Below are 16747 nucleotides of genomic sequence, written 5' to 3' on the forward strand. Positions count from 1 at the left end.
GGTGTCCTTAGACTAAGAAAGAGGGAAATCTACTCTATTTGTTTCATATCATAGTTGACCATCAATATGAAAAGTACAAATGTGCAAATTGAATGTTGACAGGATAAACTTGCTTGTGATTCTCCACACAAGCACTGGTAAAGAACTGGCCTTCATCCAGTGAAATCATCACCCAGAATAGGTTGCGTGGTTTCAGAAGAGGAGGAAATATAAATATATAACTTTTAAAAAGTGCTCTGGAAATTTCCATACACAATCTAGTGAATTATTTCAGCAACAGATTCTAAATTGATGTCCCATGTAGTGGATTGAAAAGATCGTTTGGTACTATTCATAAATGGTACAATTTCCTGGTGCCTCGTTAATGTTTATTCCATGAGAGACCATATAAACAGATTATATTGATTGCTTTTTGTAGGTCATTGCTGAGTACAAATTAACTGCTACATTGGCTCCAGAAATACATATTTGATCATAAAACATTGTGGCATATCCTGAGGTCATCAAGGGAGCAATGTGATTGAGAGGTTTATTTTCTATTTAAAGGAGTTGCTGTATGAAAGACAAAAGATTGATTCAGTACTGTCCCAACATGAAAAAGACTAAAGGAGCATTCATAATTGACCCTCAGCCATAGGGTCTGCACACTGCCTGAATAGGATAATTTGATGGTCAACTAAGAACAGAAATGAATTGATAGTTACTTCATAGTTAACAGCATTGAGAATTGAAGTATAAATTAACTTTATTTCTGTTGAGAATCAAGTGTCTCACTTAAAACACAGAACAATGCAACACAGGAACAGCCATTTCATACCATAATATCTATGTCAAACATGATGCCAAAATAAATTGATCCCATCTGCCTGCGCATGATCCACATCCTCCCATTCCCTGCATATAGATGTGTCTTTTAAATGCCACTGTCATATCTGCCTTCACCAAAACCCCTGGCAGGGCATTCCTGGATGGGTCATCCTGGTCAGCATGGACAAGTTGGGTCAAAGGGCCTGTTACCATGCTGTATGACATGATGTTTCTGAGCTCGGAGGTCTCTACATTGCTGCTAATTTTTTTTAAGGTAAAATATTTTAGCATTAAACAAAGATTCATGTTCAAAAGAAATTACATCAGTCTGAAGAAGGGTCTTGACCCGAAACATCCCATATTCCTTCGCTCCATAGATGCTGCCTCACCCGCTCAGTTTCTCTAGCATTTTTGTCTGCCTTCGATTTTTCCAGCATCTGCAGTTCTTTCTTAAACACAGTTTACATAATTATTTTGCAATCTAGAATTATATACCTAATAAACTGCAAGCCAATCAAATGTGGTATTATTTCTTACATAAACCTACGAAAACACCAGCACTGATTCCGATCAAACATTATGCATGCTATTGATGTTAGCTAATTATTATAAATCCAACCAATTTCATAGTTCTTTTCCAAACATTTGTTATTTTAATCTAATTATTCAAAGAAAGTTGATTTAACAGCAAGAGCCATTGCCATCTGGAGACAGCAAGACAAATTAATGACTGTCTGCACCCACAGTCATTTAGTAGTAAAGGACATAAGTATGTAAGCAGAGTAGGATTAGGACATGTGACCCCTTGCTCCATCACTCAATAACTTACTCATTATCTGACATTTGACTTTAATTGCATTCCCCGCATAACCCCAATTCCTTCAATGCTCCAATTCATATGTGGACTTTTTATCACCAATTACCATCCAACCCTGCCATTTTCCCACAGAAGGAATGGCCATTTTGCACAAAAAAGCAACACTTGACTGTTTATCATGTTTAGTTAAATGGTGGCATTGTGAAAAATGGGGGCTCTGGACTGATTGTCTTGAAGTATTGTAAGCATCTCAGGAATAATATTTTATTTTAAGTATAGCATGTTTCACACGAATATAATGTACTGCACCCAGGATAATTCAAAATAAAGATTTCCATGGTCTCAGTTAGTTAATGGAAGCAATATTGTATTTTGACATTTTAGTCCACTAACATCTTGGCTTGAAATTCAATTTCTAAGTGCTTTCTTTCTTAACACTTCAAACAATTTTATGTTGTGATTTCTTTGTTCTCCTCTGTGCATGCTCTGTCTCTTCTAGTCTCACAAGCGACTTTCAAAAGTAAGCATTTTCTTTTCCGTTTCCTTAATAGACTGTGGTTTCTGATTGTATTTTTGTGCTGTTACATATTCCACATCAACCACCTGAATAGCCAATGCATTTTTGGCTCGCGTTCATTCTAAAACAAATGTATATTCAATATTTTTGTGGGCTTGGAGCCATTAGAGCATGTATTGTGGAAACATTGCCAACTGTAGGCAGGACTCAGCCAGAGGCCCTTTGTTATCATTCGCAATGAGTAAAGAATTAGTGTATTTAAATAGTAAAATGCTATGCAGCTCATGGTATTTTTTACATGTTTTCTAGTATGCCCTTTGAAAGAATTTAGTTTCAGTAAAATTAAAATGTGAAACAAAACCTTGGAAGAACATTTTTTTTAAAGAAAGAAATGTAGAATTTAGCCTTTTTGAATTATTTTTATCATATAAATAATGTTCAAATGCTGGAAATCTGAAACAAATGCAGAAAATGGTGAAAATGCATGGATCAATCATACATCCATGAATTAAAAAATACATTTTAATTTTTGGCAATTCTTCAGAGCATCAACATCAGAATCTAACGTACCTCACTTAGCAAACAGCTTGTTTTCTACATTTTCTATTCCTGCATGGAAATGGATTGATGATCCTATGTACTGCAATAAATATAATGCATGGTTTTAGATCAATTTTCTAGATTTCCCAAAAGAAGGATTTTTTAAACAGTTGGGATTTTAGAATGTTTGTAATTTCTTGACTTATTAAAGTTTGAACATCACACACAGTGCCCTCCATAATGTTTGAGCCAAAGACCCATCATTTGTTTATTTGCCTCTGTACTGCACAATTTGAGATTTGAAATAGAAAAAAAATCACATGTGGTGCACATTGTCAGATTTTAAATAAATGCTGTTTTTACACATTTTGGTTTCACCATGTAAAAATTACAGCTGTGTATATACATAGTGCCCCAATTTCAGGGTAAATTAAATGTAAATGAAATTAGTCATGTTTAGTATTTTGTTGCATATCCTTTGCATACAATGACTGCTTGAAGTCTGCGATACATGGACATCACCAGTTGCTGGATGTCTTCACTGGTGATGCTCTGCCAGGCCTGTATTGCAACCATCTTTAGCTTATGTTTGTTTTGGGGGCTAGTCCCCTTCAGTTTTCTCTTCAGCATACAAAAGGCACGCTCAATTGGGTTCAGATCGGGTGATTGAGTTGGCCACAAGAATTGACCATTTTTTAACTTTGAAAAACTCCTTTGTTACTTTAGCAGTATGTTTGGGATCATTATCTTACAGTAAAATGAACTGCCGGCCAATGAGATTTGATGCGTTTGTTTGAACTTGAGCAGATAATATGTGTCTATACACTTCAGATTTCATTATGCTACTACCATCAGCAGTTGTATCATCAATAAAGATAAGTGAGCCAATACCTTCAGCAGTCACACATGTCCAGGCCATAACACCCCCACCACTGTGTTTCACAGATGAGGTGGTACGCTTTGGATCTTGAGTGTTCCTTCTCTCCTCCACACTTTGCTGTTATCATCACTCTGATATAAGTTAATCTTCATCTCATCTGTCCACAAGACCTTTTTCCAGAACTGTGAATGCTCTTTTAAGTACTTCTTGGCAAGCTGTAACCCGGCCATCCTATCTTCGCGGCTTACCAGTGGTTTGTATCTTGCAGTGTAGCCTCTGTATTTCTGTTCATTAAGTTTTCTGTGGACAGTGGTCATTGACAACACCTGATTCCTGAAGAGTGTTTCTGGTCTGTCGGACAGATGTTTGGGGGGGTTCCTTTATTATAGAGAGAATTCTTCTGTCATCAGCTGTGGAAGTCTTCCTTGACCTGCCAGTCCCTTTGCGATTAGTAAGCTCACCAGCACTCTCTTTCTTCTTAATGATGTTCCAAACTGTTGATTTTGATAAGCCTAAGGTTTGGCATGCATCTAACAGTTTTATTCTTGTTTCTCAGTCTCATAACGGCTTCTTTGACTTTCATTGGCGCAACTTTGGTCCTCATGTTGATAGACAGCAATAAAAGTTTCCAACGGTGATGGAAAGACTGGAGGAAAGACTAGGTGCTGAGAGCTCTCATATACCTGCATTAAGGAGGCAATTAAACATACCTGAGCAATTAAAAATGCCTGTGAAACCATGTGTCCCAAACATTATGGTGCCCTGAAATGCGGGGACTATGTATAAACACAGCTGTAATTTCTACATGGTGAATCCAAAATGTATAAACATACCCTTTAATAAAATCTGACAATGTGCACTTTAACCACATGTGATTTTTTTTTCTATTACAAATCTCAAATTGTGGAGTACAGAGGCAAATAAATAAATGGTGGGTCTTTGTCCCAAACATTATGGAGGACACTGTAAAACTTGAATTGTTGTATGAATACTGGACCAGTAATAATTCTTGTAATTTGCTTTGATGTCAAAATTCAAAGGGATAATTCTGCAACTGGACATGGAATTGATCCTTATTCCTTTTCTAATGAAACTCAGCCACTATTCTTTTTCTGTAGGATCATAAAATGAAATTACACCAGATATAATAAAATATGCCTTGTATGACAAGATACTAATAATACTTTGATGGCAGTTAAGTAGTTTAAAAGCATAGTATTTAAATTTAAGTGAGATTCCAATACCCTCCGGCTGTTTGCATTGTAGTTTGTGTCAACTGTGCTGATTTAGGTTGCTGTGGCAGATGTTGACACCAGGATCTTTATCAACTTCATCTACACAATTTCAGGGGAAATATTTTCAAGCGTTCAAGTGTTGTAACTGCAACATAATAACACAATATCGATTCACTTGTCATATGTTGTAGTTAGTAGACAACTGTTTAAAAGTGAACTGCAATTTTATTGTCTGGCCTGGTTAACCTAGATGATATTATTTACTTCTTCCTTCTGCTTACAAAAAAAAACAGCAGTGTTGAGATAAACTGCATCAGAAGACTGATGCACTAACCTTCCCCTTCAATCCTATCTATTGCAATTTTAAATTTTAGATGTGAAGTTCACTGCAGTATTAACCTCAAACTAATGCAATTGTGATGTTATGAGTTATAGATCAAACCATGTATGTTATCTATAGAGGCCATCTCAACAGGTTGGGAGAAACAGTGTGCATCCGAACACCATATCTAAATTAGATACTTCGCCTGCCCTGGGTTTAACTTTTTCTAACTGCAATCCCTTCCATAATTAATTCTTCTCAACGTTATTGATTCGGGATCCTTAAAATCATAGTAACCAAAATTGCAGTTCGCTCAAGGGACCATTTGGTGAGATTGGGTTTAGTCTATACCTTAACACTATCTACCCACCTTGATTCTGTACACCTAAATAGTCTTAACCAAGAAAAGATCAACCTCAGTTTTAATTTTTTTAATTGAGCTATCAGCTTTAAGATCTTTTAGAATTATGCCATTTTTATATATCATTTGACATCACCTTTGATAGGATTATGTTTAGTTGGCCTCAGAAACTTTATTAAGAAGAAAGAATTTTAACTTCTGATAAATGTCATTGATTATTTTGTACATCTTTAAATCTTCTACAATTAAGGAGATATAAAAGTTTCTTCTATAAGGTGATATTAACTGTCCATCATGCTGATAATAGTTAAAGAATCATAGTTATAAAATAGAGAAATAACCTCTTCAGCCTAACTTGTCCAACTTGTCCATGACAATTAAAATTGAATCTGAATCATGTTGCCTATCTGAGTTAGTTCAATTTGTCAGTGTTGGGCAATATCCCTTTAACTCTATCCAAACCATGTATTTTAAACATTGTAAATGTACCCATATCTTCTATTTCTTTTGGAAGCTTTTTCCATACACCCATCACTATCTGTGTGAAAAAGATGCACTTTAAGACTTTCTCCTCTCAATTTGAAACTAAGTCCTCTAGCTTTAGAAAAAGTTTGTGAGTGCTAATTTTATCTATGGACCTCATGATTTACTATACCTTTTATAAGGTCACCTCTCAGCCTCCTCAGTTCCAGAGAAAAAAAGCCTCAGCCTATCCAGTCTCTCCTTTAGCACTTCAATCACTGTAATATCTTTGTGAAGCTTTTCTGTACCTTTTCCTGCTTAATCTAGCTAGGCGGCCAGAACCGCGACACAATACGCTAAATGCCGTCTAGCCAATCTCTTGTACAGCTGTTATATGATATCCTAACTCTTGTGTTCAATGCCTGACAAATGTCTATGTGTATCGCCATTTTCTGGGAATTATGTACTTGTACCTCTAGGTCTCTGTATTCTGCTACACTCTTCAGGGGCCTGTCATTTACTCTGCAAATCCGGCTCTGATTTAACTTTCCAAAATGCAACAGTTTGTATTTGTCAAAACTAAATTCCATCTGCCATTCTTTGTCACACTTTCCCAGCTGATTTAGATCCTGTTGTAAGCTTAGGCAACCATCACTGTCCTCGACAGCACAATTTTTTGTAATGTTCACAAACTCACTAACCATGCTAACGATATTCTCCACAATATCATTAATGTATATAGCATTGGACTCAGCCCGGATAGCTGCGGCATGCCATTTGTCACAGGCCTCCATTAAAACCCTTACTCGTATCTGAGCCAATTCACTGACTTGCCCTGGATCCCATTTGATCTAAATTTCCAGAGCAGCTTACCATGCAGAGCCTTGTTAAAGGCCTTGCAAAAGACCACATAAAATTAAGTCATGCCATTTATGCCTGCCCCTGTCCGTCCAATCCATAAAAGCAATCTGATAAATAAAATCTCCAAGCCCTCCCTGTCCATTTGCATGGTTATAGTCTGCCCAGACTCTTCCCTCTCCTCCTCTATTATTAAAGTTCTCCATGGCCTGTTAAGTTTGGAAGTTTCTCCCTTTCCAGAAAGTTTAAAAATAAAGCCCCTTACTGACTATTGACATTTATTTGCTTATATTTTCCTTATCCTTAAGTCCTACTTATTTTTTCCTGAGAAATCAGACATGAAAATGGTGCATTTTTACAATTATTTTCACAACTGCATATTAAATGGACACGATGCTTCCTCACATTCAACTCCTAAAAAAAGAAGTTAAGTTTGTTTTATTTAAATGAACTGTGTATCCTTACAGAGATGCAGAGGAGAGCTAGCACAAAGAGATTGTCTGTGATTAGGTGACATAATGCTTTTGGTACTTTCTCGATAACATATGAACAAAGGCTATTGGGGAGAAGAGAGTGGGGGAACACACTTCTCGGCATCTGCATACAATGGTGTCTGTCTTGTCACTTAGACATAGAAACATAGAAAATAAGGTGCAGGAGTATGCCATTCGGCCCTTCGAGCCTGCACCACCATTCAATATGATCATGGCTGATCATCCAACTCAGTATCCTGTACCTGCCTCCTCTCCATACGCCCTGACCCCTTTAGCCACAAGGGCCACCCACATCTAACTCCCTCTTAAATATAGCCAATGAACTGGCCTCAACTACCTTCTGTGGCAGAGAATTCCACAGATTCACCACTCTCTGTGTGAAAAATGTTTTTCTCATCTCGGTCCTAAAAGATTTCCCCCTTATCCTTAAACTGTGACCCCTTGTTCTGGAACTTCCCCAACATCCGGAACAATCTTCCTGCATCTAGCCTGTCCAACCCCTTAAGAATTTTGTAAGTTTCTATAAGATCCCCCCTCAACCTTCTAAATTCTAGCGAGTACAAGCCGGGTCTATCCAGTCTTTCTTCATATGAAAGTCCTGACATCCCAGGAATCAGTCTGGTGAGCCTTCTCTGTACTCCCTCTAGGGCAAGAATGTCTTTCCTCAGATTAGGAGACCAAAACTGTACGCAATACTCCAGGTGTGGTCTCACCAAGACCCTACTCCTATACTCAAACTCCTTTTGCTATGAATGCTAACATACCATTCGCTTTCTTCACTGCCTGCTGCACCTGCATGCCTACTTTCAATGACTGGTGTACCATGACACCCAGGTCCCGTTGCATCGAGTGCTTCTTGTGCTTCTTGTGCGTGGTGGTGGAAAGATTGGTGGAAAGGGGCCATGACGTGAACGATCTTTCCTTGACTCCATACAGGAAACTGAGAAATTCAGAAAGATAAATCTGAAACAAAGGAGATTGGTGGAGATAGCAATTCAGGTAGCATCCATCGAGAGAAAAACTGAGTTCAATTGTTCAACCTTGCAATTTGTGATTTACTTTCCTTTGTACTCTCATTCTGTAACCTATCACATTTCATAGCTTCTATAAACAAGAGTGTATTCTCCTTCTCTCAATACCCACTTTAATACATGGACAAAAGACCATGTTTACAGTTTACTCCCAGGGCAACCTTCACCTTCGTGGAGACATTCCCTTTGTTCTATTCATCACTCCACATTCCTTCTAGCTTTATACTAATTTGTTTTCTTTCTTTCCCATTTCAGCCAAGTGTCATAAATCCAATATGTCATCTCTGTATCTACGACAAATGCTGCCTGACCTGTTAAATATTTCCAGCCTTTTCTGTCTTTATTTCATCTCTGTTAAACAAATGTTTTTTCAAAATTATAGGAAAATGCTCCCACCAACATTATTTGAAGTCTCTTTAATCACTAATGAAAGTCTTGAATATTTGCAATAAAAAAGATACAAATAGCAAGAACTCAAGGGATTGTTTTAGAATTTGTTTGTGAACTGGTAAAGGAGGATTTTTAAATTAATCTTTTCTGAAAAATGTAGTGCTCTGAACACAAAAGGCTTTAAGGACTATGGGAAGGGAATATGAATATGGTATTTAGTTTGAGGATCAACAGTATACAGTAATTAGTGGAAGCAGTTTGGAAGACTAATTGCATTAACTGATATTTGTTTGAGTCTCCTTGTTTCATCCACTTACCTGGGTTTAATAAATGCTGGCCACACCAGCAATGCCCACATCCTGAAAAATGATATATTCTTAAATGCAGCCACAATATTTAAATAATCTCTCCACCTTCTACTAACTTCACTTTTTTTTCTAATTTAAGAGCACAACCTTTTGCTTTATATTCTAGTTTAACTTCAGCAAAACAAAAGTGTATGAAATGTTACCTTGGATCTGTTACTAAATCAATTTTAAGGCAACATTAATTTTGCAATAGCCAAATTCTTGTGCTTTTGAACATATGATTTTATTTGCTGAAACTATTGCATGAATATCTCTAACATTTTGTTTTCATTTTTATTATTTTCTCCTATTTTCGTTTTTTTCTCAGTATGACCGCCTAAACCTGATAAAAGTAAGGCCAGCTCAAGTTCATTCTTACCCCTTTTGTCTAGATAGAATTGAACCAGTAACCTTGAAATGCTTCTCTCACCGATGCTCCTGTCCATTCTTAATTCCTGCTAGATGCTAGTAGCTTCCAGTTTGCATCCTTGCATCTATTTCAAGACATGGCCTACCCCTGCACCTATTGTCTATTGTCTATTTAGCCCTGCAAACTCTTTCTTTATAATCAATGTATAAATACCAAGTGTTGCAAATGTGTCAACCACTTTGATTGCTATGCTGAAGGAATTCTGTCTGCAACAGATTACCACCAAAAAGCTGGTAGCTAACAATTTGAATGAAGCATGCAACAACCATGGAAAGGACAGGAAGCAACTTGTTACTAATCAGGTGCACTCATTGATATTTTGGATACATAGCTCTACCATGATGCTAATCATGTAATGTATACAGGTTTCATATGCCATGTATATTTATTTTAAAATATATCTGAATAAACCATCCTTTCAATATCAATTTATTTCAAGATAAACTGTTATGAAGACGTTCCTTCAGTAGCCATTTAGTGTTACATGAATTATATGGGGGAAAAAAACTTGACAGTATTATTACAAATGAATGGCATTGCAAATCTAAAAAATACTTTTATCTACCTACCTCCATCCCTAAATTAGTTTTTCGTCCAAATCTGGGTATTTAAACCAATCAGTCATTTTGCGGTTCTCTGAATACCCTGATTTCGAAATGCACTCAACTGTTTTTTGATCTTGGATATGTCATTCCTATGTGAAAGAGGTGGATTGCAAATTTCCTCACGTATCTACTTCTGTTTACTTGGGAAATTGATGAAGAATCAAGCCAATTATACTAATTTCTCTCAAGAATTGGAGAGATGAAGACGTAATTCAACAATTGTATGCATTTATATAGACATTTCTACTGTAAATCATAATGGTTGTTACCAAAAATCTGTAAACCCATGGCTTGTCATATCTCTTCACTTTCCCACTACAGTACTTATCAAGCCAGAGAGTACAGGGACGAGTGTAGAAGGGGAACAAACACATGGAAATACCGCCGCCTGCAGGTTTCTCGCCAAATCACATAACATCCTGATTTGGTCTGTCATTGTCACTGGGTCTTAGAACACACTACAAGGGAAGTCTCTTCACAGAAGGGCTAAAGTGTTTCAAAAAGATAGTTTACCGCCACCTTTACAGAGTTCCTGTATTCAATCCACAAATGGCCACATTAGTTTCTAGTCTCTTCTCTTTAATTACCCATGCCATTCCCACACCAGTCTCTGATTTTTAGCTGTCAGAGACGTTCCCTTTTTTTCTTTTCACCCATTCCTTTCTATATACACAAAACACACTCAATTATAATGAAAGTTATTGACTTGCAGCATTAACTTTCCCCTGTCCACCTAACAATATAGCTGATAGCCAGCTAGGTTTTTATTAAACTTTAACCACAGGGTATGTTTGAGACTGCTGTCGTAGCCACATCATGAAACACAATGGCCTGGCCAAAATCGCTTTGAGGTGTTAAACTGAGGCTACAATCGATGAATTCCTTCCTGAATGGTAAACAGTTTAGAACCTGATGCTTTTACAGGAAATATCTCACTTCAGGGGATCTTATTCACAACAGCTCTTGTTATTAATAAATTACCAATGACAGTGTTTATGAGAAATGACCTCCAGGAAACTTAAACTTTCCACGTACATTATTGAGAAAATCTGGTTTAAAAAAAAACGTTTTTGATTTTGTCGTTTATAAAAACTTTTGTCGTTTATAAAGAATTATAATTATATTTTGACATCCCTTTTATTTGTTTCAGTCAGTTTGGTTTTTTTTGGATGTTATTAAAACAATGAATGTTGAGTTTTTCCTTGGGGAAGTTGCCTAAAAGGTATTTCCTGATCCTTTGCTCAATGGGAGATGAGATTACTATCATACTGTCAACAGAAATAAAGGATCTGTAGATTTGATTTTGTCATTTTCTTTGGTTCCTTAGTCTGCCATGGTCAGCAATAATTGCAATCTAATCTATCATAATGCTGCTATTTTTATTGTTCAAGAAGGAACTGCAGTTGCTGGAAGATCGAAGGTACACAAAAATGCTGGAGAAACTCAGCGGGTGCAGCAGCATCTATGGAACGAAGGAAGTAGGCGACGTTTCGGCCCGAAACGTCGCCTATTTCCTTCGCTCCATAGATGCTGCTGCACCCGCTGAGTTTCTTCAGCATTCTTGTGTACCTGCTACAGGTGCACAACCTTTTATCCGGTGTTCCGGAAACCGAAAAACTCCGAAAACCGGCCATTTTTTCCAGGATGTCGTCTACACACCAAAGCTCGCGTTTGGCGCCAAACTTGACCCGAAACGGCCCACGGTCAACCCAGGTCTGTATTACTGTAGCGGCTGCCTCCTCCTCGGAGACCGAGGAGACACTTAAACATCTGTAAATCATTGCTTAAATGTTAGTCAGTTAGTTTGGAGGGCTTTTATGTGAAGGGGGGGTTGAAGGGGTAAACTTTAATTCTTAGTCCCCTACCTGGTCGGAGAGACGGGGAGCGGTCAATGCCTTACCGGGTCGCTGTGCAATAAGCTCCGCAGCGCTGTGGCCGCTGGGGCTGCGGGCGGCGCCGGTTGTAGCTCCGACCCCAGCAACTCTACCCCTGGCTGCGAGGCGCTCCAAATCCACCGCCGCCCGCGGCCGGACGCCCCCCACCCCAGCTCCGCAAATGTTGGGAGTCGGCGGCGTCGCAGCGCTGGGATACCAGCGGGAAGCGGGCAATGCCTTACCGGGTCGCTGTGCGGTAAGCTCCAGGGCGCGGAGGCCGCCTTCTCCCAACATTCGCGGAGCTGGGGTGGGGGGCGTCCGACCGCGGGCGGCGCTGGATTTGGAGCGCCTCGCAGCCAGGGGTAGAGTTGCCGGGGTCGGAGCTACAACCGGCGCCGCCCGCGGCCGGACGGAGCCCCCAGCTCCGCGATGTTGGGAATCGCCGACCAGGTAGGGGACTAAGAATTAAAGTTTCCCCCTTCACCCACCCACCCCACCACATAAAATCCCTCCAAACTAACTGACTAACATTTATGCAATGATTTACAATGATTCCCCAGTCTCCGGGGAGGAGGCAGTCGCTCCAGACTTTTCAAGCCGCCCGCGCTACCTACCTAATCTACGCTAAAAATCTTCCATTCGGAAATCCGAAAATGTCCGAAATCCGACAAGTGTCTGGTCCCAAGGCTTTCGGATAAAAGGTTGTGCACCTGTATTTTTATTGTTTATCGGGGAGGGCGGCAGAATGCTGTATTGCACCTGAGCAAATTTGAATCTCTCTGCCAAATCATTTGATGTCATCAGTGACACAAAGGTAACATGTTCCATTTCCCAGAGCACTTTCCTAGGAGGGAGTACACATACAAACTAGAGATTTAAGAGAAATTGTTTGTTTGTTAATTTAATTAATGGAATTATAAAATTACTTCCTTGTAACATTTGCGTACAGAGAAAAAAATCCAAACATTGTGTGCATCTACATTAAGTAAGAACGGTGGAGAAAAAACTATCAACTGCTCTGGAAAATATTCAAAGTTCCAAATTCTGCGACCTGTGTTCAACTCGCATCAGATTATTTTAATTAATTACTCCTCTGATTTAAATTGGCTTTGAATCTGGCAATGTTTCTATTTTCATTATTTTATAAACATCTCTATATTCTCACCTGTCCTTATCTCTGCCTGCTTCTAATCATAGTATCACTCTACCATTTACAGCCATGTCCCAAATTTTGGATTTTCATTCTGAATCCTTCCACTTTAAAACTGATTTTTTTTATCCTCACTTTAATATCCCCTTAAGTGCCTCGGTGCCAAAAACTGCCTGCTGTGAAACTTCCTGAGATGCTTAAATCAAAGCCATTATACAATTGATAGTTATGATAAATAGAACATTTCATCAGAAGGAAAATGCAGCTTTAAAATTGTCAAATTCAGTACTTAAGCTGCTCAAAGTAGAGGAATGTAGCGATGGATCATTATGATGTAGGAATGGCAAGAAGCATCTTTCCTGCAGAAATAAAGGTCTTAAAGTTGGTTGTTCTGTGTACTTTACCTGCTTACTAGGTTTATGATAAAAAATTAGGAGCCCTACATTGGGGTAACTGGTATGAAATGGGCTACGACAGAAAAAAAGTTCACAATTATTTCTCCATCTGTTAAACAGTGAGTGGAAATAAAACAAAAACATCCAGCAGGTCTGAAAGCATCTATGGAAAGCAAAACAATGAATGTTGCAGGTGATTTACACGTGATTTATATACATGTTCTATGCATGATTTATGTTGTATCCTAAGCAGGATAGAGGACAAGTAAAACTCTGCATTTGGGCGAGGTGTCAGATTCCTGATCTATTTGTGCTTGCAATTATTTCTGCCCATATTACGCATTTTAAAGTAAATGCAGATGAAAGGCATCTTGCTTTCACGCTGTATCTCTAAATACAATGCCAAAGCTCATTGACCTACACACTATAGCACAGAAACAGACTCTTTGTGCCAACCAATAGCTGCTGCCATTATGCTCCCATGATCCCTACCCTTTCCCAATTTAAATCGATCAGCGTAACACTTCACTTGTCCCCTTAAGAACATCTTTATTATTAAAGCAAATCCCTTGAGGAGTATAGAGGATATAGGAAATTGGGTGAGCAAAAAAGAGGACATGAGGTATTTTGAGTATGTATATCCTGTAAGATTTTGCAAGTATATTAGGAGTAAAAGGGCAGTTCAGGAGAGACAACAAGCAATCTGTTGGAGGACTCTGCAGGTTGAGCAGCATCTATGTGTGGGGAAAGGAATTGTAAGGGTTTTAGGTTGAAAGCCTGCATCAGGATTATCAGAAAGAAAAGGCCAGTATAGAGAGGAGAGGGGAAGTAGTGAGATAGGAACAAGTTGGTAATTGGTGGACCAAGAAGGGATGAAGGACATATCAGGTAGATTGAGCCAGGTAGGGGAAGGAGAGGGCTACGAGTAGGGTTGGGAGACAGAAGCAAGTAGACGATAGATGGAAGCAGCTTTAAAAAAAAAGGCAAATGGAGCCAGGCAAGGAGAATGTGGAGGTGAAGGTGGAGGCAGCCAGGTGGGTGATAAACAGGAACACAAAGGCTATTAGTGCTACATTTACATATTTACATGCATGTTAAAATATTGTGCTAAATATTTCCCAGAATCGACAGAATTTCACTCTTTAAATAATCGCAGATTAGCCATTTTGATTATGTCAGTAAAATATTTTGGATGTGTTGTTACAAATAAATTTCCCAAACTGTCACAGGACTCGTACCAGTTTTCAAACCTTGTGTTTAGATCTTTTCAAGGTTGAACAAGTACAAGTGTTTGGACATCATATTCTGCTTGTTCAAAATAGCAACAGGATGAGGTAAATAGGAACTTTAAAGGAAAGTTGAGTGTGATATGCTTTGTAGAAAAAACAGCCATCTCCAGCATTTATTCTGTGAGGCATCACAACATAAATTCTGTTATTTTAATTCTGGTTGCTGTCTTGAAGCCAGCTATCAATTGGGTTTGCCACTTTTCCCAATTCTGCATTTTATTAGTTTACTAGATAATTACCTCCATTGTACTACCATTGCCTACTCTGTTACCTGTTCAAAATATGTGTTAAGGTTAATTAAACAAGGTCTTCCAATCTGAAATCCATGTTGGCTATTCATTATTCTGCTTTTCGATTCTATTATTTGACCCATCATTAATGTTAAGCTGATTGGTTACATAGTTCTCTGGACATGTTTAATTTCCCTTCATAGATGTAGCTGGAATATTTGTTATTCATCGATGCTCTGGCAGTATACCTTTTTCTGATGAATTATTAAATTTGCTTGGAAATGACTTATTTCTTCCCTAGATTCTTTTAAAATATAAGGATGGTGTCCAGGAGTTTTGAGTATTATTATTTTAAATACGCATTTTACCTCTTTTTGGTTTATTAATATTATTGCTCATCATCCAAAATAATAATCATGTATTTATTTCTTAGCAAATACTAAAACCAAATAATGATTTTAATATTTTTGTTATCTTGCTATTGCTTTCTGTAGTATTGTCTTATTTATCTCTTGGTGAACCTATTCCTATCATTTTTCTTAATAATGTGTCTGTAAAATGTTTTATAATTTGATGTTTTATTCCTTGATAATTTAATTTCATATTATCTCTTTAATTTTGAATTTCATTTGATTTTTCCTTTTCCTTTTCTGTTTTACTTCTGTATGGCACCCAAAGGTTGTATAATTACCTCTCAATGCAGAGGGCCTAAATTATTTATCACACTTTTGCCTTTGTTCTAATTGTTGCAGCTCAGTGTTTGGTGGGTTTGACCTCTTGCAACACTTTTTTCTTTGTAAACCAATATTGTCTAGTCTTTGGCAATTAAAAAAAATCTTGATGGATTTATATTTATCAAAACAAGGCAACATTTGCTATCATATCTCCAATAACAGTCACCATGGATAATCTGAAATTTGGGACATGGTTGTAATGTGAACTATTTCCTTGGCCTTTATCTTTTAAACCAGTGTTGAGATACCACCAAAAAAACAAGGCCAACATGGATTGTAAAATTTGGAGGGGTGGGGGAAGCATGTAATGTTTCAACTTTTGAGGTTCCTGAGTCATCGTGGATCTTTGCAAAACATTTATTTTCAAGTATAGATTGTGAAACGTGGGTTATTGTTATAGTTGTTCTTTGATTCCAAAAAGCATGCATGATTTCAATCCTCAGCAAATGATTGGAGCTTCTCCATAATTATTGTAATATATCTAACTCCTGGTAAAAACTGCTGGTAATTTGAAGTTTGTGATTAGGTCAATACATTTTAGTTGTAACCCAAGTGGTATCATTTCAACATATTTGTGTGCAATTATATCAGTTAAGTCTGCATTCAATGTGCATTTTTGAGCTAATATATTTCAATTCATGCGTGCCTCAGTTTTGTTTTGTTAGGTAACTTTTTGGCCATAAAGACCTTGATGAATTAAATTAAAAAATAATGCAAAACCGATGCGGAAGTAGCTTAATTATTTACAATGTGAGGACTGATTGATTGTGCTTGTGTCACAAAATGTAAGATATAAATGCTTTGTGTTTATGTCTATTCCAAATGGATAATTTTCCCATCTATTATTTATTTGAAGAAATCATTTACTCCATCATCACCTGTCGATTTTTGTTCTACCTCCATAGTTAAAATGGAAAAAGGCCCCATTGAATGAATATGAGCACAGCGTTCTATATTGTTAACGCTAAGCTCTTACCAT

At 37.7% G+C, this 16747-nt stretch overlaps 1 protein-coding gene across 5 annotated transcripts in view; it reads left to right on the forward strand.

Moving 5' to 3' along the window:
- Positions 1-16747, forward strand: part of gramd1ba (GRAM domain containing 1Ba) — a 360885-nt gene that overhangs the window by 276526 nt on the left and 67612 nt on the right. The window lies entirely within an intron of this gene.

This window comes from Leucoraja erinacea, chromosome 32 (assembly GCF_028641065.1).
Source record: "Leucoraja erinacea ecotype New England chromosome 32, Leri_hhj_1, whole genome shotgun sequence".
NCBI classification, from domain to species: domain Eukaryota; kingdom Metazoa; phylum Chordata; class Chondrichthyes; order Rajiformes; family Rajidae; genus Leucoraja; species Leucoraja erinaceus.